Below are 9,054 nucleotides of genomic sequence, written 5' to 3' on the forward strand. Positions count from 1 at the left end.
TATTTGGACACTAGAGATTTCAAGTTTCTGTAAATGCAAGTGAATCAGACACATGTGGAATGAATTTCCCCGGAAATAAGAAAAGATGCTGTGAGTTCCTCTTGCTGGACCAGAAAGAGGAGAAAGGGGAGTTGGGAAGGGACGTACATCAGATGCCGAAAGGAGCGAGAAAAGCCATGTGAGTGTCAGATCAAAGAGGTGGTCCAGTGATGACAAGGGTCAACAGTGCCCCTCCCAAGACCACTTCCTGACTTATGGATTACTCAGAGCTTCTCCACCTCTGAAGTCATAAATCCAAATATCCTGCTCCCTGACCACAACTTGCCATCCTTCCAGATCTTTCACTAGCCCCACCACACATCCTTCATCCTCAGGGTTCCCGCGTCCTTGATCATTCCCATGTATGTACTTTCTTCATCTGCCTTTACTTCTGCGATGTTGCTCCATCCTTTCCTGGGTCATTTAAACTCCATGTTCGAGCACCTCAAGGATGTTGAACATCTCGACATACTTGCCCCATTGACTTTCTTCCCAGTACCCCGGGGCCCAGATTGGTGGATCCTGCCCCTCCCAAAGTTGCCAACTTCCTTTCCCTACACTCTTCTAATACGCAGGAGGCTTTTCACTTTGGAGACCTGCCACAGATAGGCGGACAACCCAGGGTGAGATCTATACCTACTCCAGATCATCAAATGCCAACAAGAGCATGCCAGATCTGACTGGAAGCCCAGTGCTTTCCAAGGTAGAGGTCCCTCTCTCAGGGTACCTGCTTCATTGACTTTCCCTTGTCCTCCACAGCAGAGGCCCACTCTGACTCATCCAGTTCTCTTCTCATTCTCATTATAGAGTTTAGCAGAACTCACACAACTGGAGAAAGTACATGAAGGAGCACTCATGTGCCAATACAAAGCTACAGGGTCCACTGGAAACTGCCCAGCAACCCAAGCAGATGGCTCTAGCTCCAGGTCTGCAGGGAAATCATTCGGGCCTTCCCATTCTCCTGGAGTTCATGACGCTGCCACATCTCACTGTGATAAGAAGCATTAGACTCCACTACTCAGTAGAACACAACAGTGCGTCTTTTTCACAGTAGACAGGGAAGGAACAGCCACTGTCAACAGATCTGTCAGGGACAAATCTAGAAGCACATTACAATTCTACATTATTTTGGAATAAAGAAGCATATTACAATTTCTGTCAATCCTTGTAAACAAACGTCAGATGTGCAAATCTTGTCAGATCTAAAAATCTTTTTTTTTTTGCCTCTGTTCTTGTTATATAGAAGGTTAGCGTATATTTTCCTCCTGTCAAAACTTGTCCCATCTTGTCCCATCTGGATACCCAGCTCTCAGCCTCCTCAAGGTCCTCAGCCCATCTCCCCATCCTTCCCTCCGGTGATCCCTCCAGCCCCACATGCTCTGTAGCACATACTCCGTCTCCTTCCGGACATTTACATATGTTCTTCCCTCTTCCAGAAGGCTGCTTTTCTACACTCCTGTGCATTCCTTTTCACTATCCAAGTCCCAAATTAAAGGTCCATGCCATCATCAGGGTGGGCTAAACACTCCACAGCGTGTGCACATGGCTTTCCAGATACCCAGCACATTGGATTCCTCCCTGCCCTTGGTGCTGGACCACGCACTCTGTGAGCCACACGGTGCACTCCACATTCATCTGTATTACTAAATCTAGCTCGGTACCTGTCCCTTTTTCTTCCATCTGTCAAAATATGTGTCCACTTCCCTCACATGCCTCTGCCCCTCCTATACTTGAGAGGATGGCTTCCTCTCACGACCCCTAATGAGCTAATTCTCCCTACAACTGCCCACAGGGACTGTCTGGCCAAAGTCGTTAATGATCTTGGGCTACATCCAGCCGACATTCCTCAGTGAGATGCCTGAGTTCTGTCCCCCTTGCGTATGTTGTCTCCTGTTTATCCTTCGGTTGTGGAATTCCTCAGGCTTCTACCTCACCCTGCCTGGCTGACGTCATCTGTTCCTCTGGTTTTTGGTTTCTTCTGTGTTGTGATTCACTTGTAAATGTTTTGTGTCAAGGGCCCCCCAGCTCTTGGAGGTTCTCCAGGACTCAGGGCCCAGCCTGTAGCTGAACTCTGAGTAAGGTTTGCTACAGTAGTGCAGCAAGGATGCCCAGCTGGATCATAAGGGCAAGTCACACACATACAGGCAGACTCTGGAGAACTCCACATGCAGCCTAGGCCAATCCCCTTCCGAGAAGGCTAGATTTCATGCACTCTCCCCTGGCCTCAAAATCCCAGCAGCACAGGGGCGATGTTTCTAGCGGACAGTAGAAAGTCCGTTAGAGACTTGATGATGTAGGGTTTGACTGAGGTTGAACATTCATGTTGGCCCCTTCTGCTTTATACTGTCAAAATTCTAGTAGACCTTCAGTGTAAAGGTCCTGTTGCTTGTACAGTCCAATCATCTTATCAGTTAACTACTTGGGAGCCCCTCTGAGAGCCAAGTTCCCAAATGTTGGCCTAAGAACACCCTTGCAGCCAGGTGATGAGGACAGCAGGCAGGCCTGCTCCAGTCAATACCCTTCTGCAATGACTAGGCATGTCTCCTTGCCCAGACTCAACGCTCTCTTCTCGCCAGCTCTTGTACCTATGGCCTCTCTTCTATTTCCCCCTCCTTTCTCAGTCACCCGGTCCACTGGTCCTCAAGTACCAATAGCTCTACATTTCTCATCACTGCCACCTTCTCGGAAGCTCTGGATCCCTCCCCCCATCATGACTGTCTTACCCTCTCCTGGTTCACGTGACCGCCCTCTAACCCTATCTTCGCTTTATTCACAGCGATTTTCTAGACATGAAGAGCAGACCATTACACGTCTCTGCTGAAAGCCTTCAATCGCTTCCCAGTACACTAAGAATAAAATTCCAGCTCCTTGACCGTTCCCGCGGACCTCTATGCCTGCTAGCTGCCAGTCTCAGTTTCCATCACTTTCCGCCTCTGGTGACAGTTTCTCCTGTCTGCTTCTTTCCAAAACCTGTCTCACCTCAGAGCTTCATGCATGCTATTTGAAGCCTAAGAGCCTCTCTCAACCTGCTCAGGAACTATCTCACCTCAGATGACCAATTTGATGTAAGGCTGATGGTTACGCCCTTGGAGGATGTCCTCAGAGGACTTCCCCCAAGCCCTATGAGGCACCTGTTAATCTCTTTCATAATTAATCACTTTACCTCTTGCCTCAACTGTTATTTAGTGCCCCCCTTCCTTCACAGACTACAAGCTCTGTGAGGGTGGACACTTAGTTCACCCCTGGATGGTTTAACCAACCTAATGATGGTCATATGACCATGCAGTCTACTAGAGCTCTAGCTAATAAGCATGACAAGCAGCCTAAACAACAGAAACTCATTTCTCATTGCTCTGAAGGCTGGAAGTTCAAGATCAAAATGCCTACAGGGGCCTGGGGGGTTTTTGTTGTTGTTGATTTTCTTTTACTTTTCTTTTCTTTTTTTTTTTTTTTTTCCGAGACAGGGTTTCTCTGTGTAGTTTTGGTGCCTGTCCTGGATCTTGCTCTGTAGACCAGGCTGGCCTTGAACTCACAGAGATCCTCCTGGCTCTCCCTCCCGAGTGCTGGGATTAAAGGCGTGTACCACCACTGCCCGGCTGGTTTTCTTTTTCTTCTTCAACATTTTCACTCTCTTCATTTTAAAATTAAACCTTTCTTTTTTACTTTAGCATACTTTTATCTTATTAATTATTTTGTTAGCATACAAAGTAGTAGTTTTCATTGTGATATTTTCATACATATCAATCCTTATACTTTGCTCTTATTTGCTTCCCCACACTCCTCTCCTTCATGCCTCCTCCCCATCTCTTACTGGGATAGTTCCCCCTGTGCAGGGAACCATGGAGTTGGCCTGGTCTAGCTGCCTTGAGAGGCAGGCATCACAGGTTTTTCAGGTTAGAGTCCATGGCTCCTGGAGCACGATGTACCTTCCTGTTCCTGAGAGATCTACACACTCCCTCAGGCAGTGGCACGTTCAGGCCATTTTGCATTTCTCTGTATATTCCCTCAGAAGTCAAGGAAATATGGAAGCATGACAGGACAATTGGTCTTAGACATTAATCTTGAGAACCCTGTAAAGTTTGCAAACATCATTGTATCCTGGTGACTAGGACTGTACTGATCCTGGCAACTGACACTGTATTCTATTTCTGATAAGAGTATGGAAGGTCTGGTTGTCCTCAATAAAATTGCCACAGCTTAAGTTTTGCAGTGGACCCTCCAACCAGCCTGGTTTAATTCCTCTCGGCTGTATCGGGTGATCTTGGCCCAGTAAGAAAGCCCAGGCGCTTACACCCATCCCCTCAAACAATCCCTTCACTCCCTTCATGTCACACATATTCCATTAGGGCCACTGCCTCACCAGCTCAGACGGGACGGGAGAGAGAACGCTCTGGTGGCTTCTTATAATGGTACTGATCTAGTCATCACCAGTCCTACCTCACCATCTCACCAGTCCCAACCTGTGCCATGTTATGGAAGGAGTTGAACATCAGATTTCACTCTCTGTGGGAAGAAGGTAGAGGGGGTCCTGGAACCAACCACCTGCAAATACCAAGGATCAACTCTGCCATTCCACTGGGATCTAATGATTCACCATTGAACTGGGGCGGGGGCATAGTTCTGTTCTTCAGATGTGTTACCAGTGTTCAGAGAACACGTGTACTAACTACATATAAGGGTCAAGGGGGCTGGAGAGATGACATCAGTTAAGAGCACTGGCTGCCCTTGCAGAGGACCCAGGTTCAATTCCCCATATGGTGACTCACAATTGTCTGTAACTCCAGTCCCAAGGGGATCAAACACCCTCTTCTGGCCTCCTCAGTCACCAGGCATAAAAGTGGTATACAGATATGCATGCAGGCAAAACATCCATACGCATAAAATAAAAAAAACTTGAAAACCCCACCAAATCCAATAAATAAACAAAAGAGAAAATGATGCAAGATTTTGTCATGCCTTTCCTCAAAGTTCCTCGGTCGATCCCACTTCCTCCTAAAGTCTTCGGCTCAGTTGTGAAGCCCGTAATCACCCAGCCACTGCCTCTTCTCTTCAGGGTCCCTCAGCAATACCCCCTAAAAAATGCAGCTTTCTTCTGCAAGCACGTGCCCTCTGGTCTCCTTAGCAGCACATGCGGTGGAGCAGTGCTTCTGAGCATGCGCATCAAACACAAGTGGCAAAACTGCCGGAAACTTGTGCTCCAGTAGCTTTGGAGCTGCTGAAAAGGAACCCCATCCTTAGGGAATGAAGAGTCACACACACCGAGCTTGGCTTAAGTCCTTGGAGAGACAAGGTCATTCTGAGATGAGCACACTGTCCTAGTGCCGTCACTTTTGAGCCCTCTGCTTGCCTTTGGGATTTGCCCCACCTGTTGGGTAGAGCATCGCATGATCTGGTGTGAACTAGTTCTGCGAAGGTCCTTTCCAAGTTCTGCAAGTGTTGACAAGCATGTGCAATGTGTGTCCTACACACATGCATGCTCTTTCCTTCTGTCCTTGTTCCCAGCTTACAGGCCCACATCCCGACTCCCGCATTAGACAAAAGCTTCCAGTTAGAGGCTGGAATTGGCCCTCCTCTCCAAATAGCATTGTCCACTGTCCTAGGAGATTAATGTGATTGATTAATAAATTGATCCATAATTCCTCTGTTTGAATACTTCACTCTAATTGTTGATGGAAGTAAATCTTGGGAAGAATTTGCTAGCGTTTCAGTCTCTACCATATTCTAAATAATACGACTTTGATTTCACAGACATGAAAAAAAGAGAAGGGAGAGAAAGATAAAATGAGTTGGCTAGTTTCAAGTTTTATCTCTGCCATTATCAAGTGGATGACTTTGGAAAAGCTACAAACTCAGACTCTGAGAACCTTAGTTTCTTCACCCAGATAATAACCAATTGATTAAAAAAAAAAAAGTGTAATAAACAAAATGATGGGTAGTGAAAGTGTTTTGCAAATCACAGCATGAGTGTCTCCAATTCAGCACTGGATGACCTTAGGTAACTTGTCGGAACAGCATTGCAGCTATGACAAAATCCCTTCATGCAGGCAGAAAGAGGAGAAATAATACATAGAGTTACTTAACCCGGGGAACAGCAGAATCTGTAGCATGAATGTGGGGTATCACAACCTGTTAGAGAAAAGACAGGAGGAAGAGGAAGATGATTATGAATAATGCCTATGATATACATGTGTGAAAATGTTATAATGAGATCTATTATTAATGATACCCACAATTAATATGTGTTAATAAGGTTTTTGGCAGAAGAAAGAAAAGTCTGGAAAAACAAAAAGTAAAGCTGCACATGTCTGACTATGTGGTTATGTGGTGTGGCACTGTAATTCTAGTGCTGGGGTTGGCAGGGATGAGGTACCCTACCACTATCCTCCTTCCTAGGAGAGCTGGGCCTTTAGAGAATAAGCGTAAGTTAGGGAGATATTAGACCAACGATATTTGTTATAACATAGGCTAGAAACAACTTGATGTCCTTCTGAATATGACTAATGCCATTATAAACTTACAGACATACGTTCAATGAAACACTACCCAATCATTTCAAAGAGTGAAAACAAGGTCCTGAACAAAATAAACACTTTGCCATGAACTCACAGTGGCTGGGACTGCCTGCACAGGGCCTGTACAATATCAAGACAGACAAATCCGGCCATGGTTAAGGAGGAGCTTATGAAGTCCCACCACTAGCCAAAGAGCTTCTGACCATTGATAGCTGCTGTGGTGGTTTGAGTGAGAAGAGCCCCCATAGGCTCACAGGTTTGAATGCTTGGTTCCCAGTTAGTGGAACTGTTTGGGAAGCATTAGGTGGTGTGTAGCTAGAGTTTTCCTGCCTGGCCCACAGTCAGGACAAATCTCTCTCACTTGCCAGTCCCACAGCCACACAACCAAGTAAACACAGAGACTTATATTGCTTACAAACTGTATGGCCGTGGCAGGCTTATTGCTAACTGTTCTTACAGCTTAAATTAATCCATTTCCATTAATGCCACATAATGCCACATGCCACATGACTCGTGGCTTACCGACATCTTCACATGCTGTTTGTCATCATGGCGGCTGGCAGTGTCTCTCTGACTCAGCCTTCCACTTCCCAGCTTTATTCTCCTCCTTGTCCCACCTATACTTCCTGCCTAGCCAATGGCCAATCAGTGTTTTATTTATTGACTAATCAGCAACACATTTGCCATACAGACCATCCCACAGCAGTGGTGTGGCCTTGCTGGAGGAGGTATGTCACTGGGAGTGGGCTTTGGGGGTTCAAAAGCCCATGCTAGGCACAGCCTCCTTCTCTCTCTGCCTCCTGTCTGAGGATCAGATGTGAGCTCTCTGTTATTGCTCTAGTGCCATGCCTGTGTGCCTGCCTGCCTCCCCACCATGATGGAAATGGACTAACCCTCTGAAACTATAAGAAATACTGATTAAATGCTTTTCTCTCTAACTTGCCTTGATTATGGTGTCTTTTCATGGAATAGAACAGTAACTCAGATAGCTGCTGAGGGAGCGTTTCCATTTTCTTCAAGGTTTTGACACCTAAGAGGATGTCCACATTTCCAACGGATGACCCCATGCATCTACTGGCAGCCCTGAGACGACTCGGTGGACATAAAAAGGAGCTCGTTAAGTTGAGAGAGAAAAGTTGTCTTAGTTATGGTTTCTACCACTGAAATGAAACACCATAACCAAAAAGCAAATTGGGGAGGAAAGGGTTTATTTGGCTTACATTTCCACACCACAGTTCATCATTGAAGGAAACCAGGACAGGAACTCAAACAGAGCAGGAACCTGGAGACAGGAGCTAATGCAGAGGCCATGGAGGGGTGCTGCTTATTGGCTTGCTCATCATGGCTTGTTCAGCCCCCTTTCTTATAGAACCCAGGACCACCAACAATGCCTGGACCCTCTCATATCAATCACTAATTAAGAAAATGCCCTACAGGCTTGTTCACAGCCAGATCATATAAAGGCATTTTTCTTAATTAATGTCCCCTCCTCTCAGATGACTTTAGCTTATGGCGAGTTGACATAAAACTATCCAACACAAAAGTGGTTGAGGGATTATAGTATAAATTTGATCCAAACATACTGCATGCATGTATGAAATTTTCAAACAATGTTTTTAGAAGAAAAAAATTAATTAAAAAAAATAACACATTTGTTATTGTCTTAGTTAGGATTACTATTGTTGTAGTGAAACACCAGGACCAAAAACAAGTGAGGGAGGAAAGGGTTATTTGGCTTATGGTGCCACATCACTGTTCTCTGTCAAAGGAACTAAGACAGGAATTCAAAACAGGGCAGGAACCTGGAGGCAGGAGCTGATGCAGAGGGCATGGAGGAGTGCTGCTTACAGCTTGCTCCCCATGGCTTTCTTAACCTACTTTTTTACAGAACCCAGGACCACCAACCCAGGGATGACACTACCCACAATGGGCTGGGCCCTCCCATATCAACCACTAATTAATAAAATGCTCTACAGGCTTGCCTCCAGCCCCATCTTATGGAGGCATTTTCTCAATCCAGGTTCCCTCCTCTCGATGACTATAAATGTCAAGTTGACGTAAAGCTAGCCAGCGTAGTTACCTAAGACCAAGTGGTCAAACGCCAAGTGCTCGGCCTTGAAATCATATACATACAAGTAAATTACATTGTATGGACTGAGCAGGTTGTGTTTATACATTTGAGAATATGCACACACACACACACACACACACACGTGTGTGTGTATGTGTGTGTGTGTGTGTGTGTGTGTGTGTGTGTAGCAACACTTAAAGAAATAGTCTGTGAACTTGAATGAGAACAAGTGGCTGCATGGGAGGGATCAGAGAGAGAAAGCAAAGGGGAAAGCAATGTAATTATATGTTGATTTCAAAAGTAAAAAATATTTTAGAACATAATAAAGCAAATACACACATATATAATAAAGTAGTGGTAGAAACAAGCATATATATGTATGTGTATATATACATATATGTGATATATTTTTTCCTTTGTGCATGGGTGTTG

This window comes from Peromyscus eremicus, chromosome 7 (assembly GCF_949786415.1).
Source record: "Peromyscus eremicus chromosome 7, PerEre_H2_v1, whole genome shotgun sequence".
Taxonomy (NCBI): Eukaryota; Metazoa; Chordata; class Mammalia; order Rodentia; family Cricetidae; genus Peromyscus; species Peromyscus eremicus.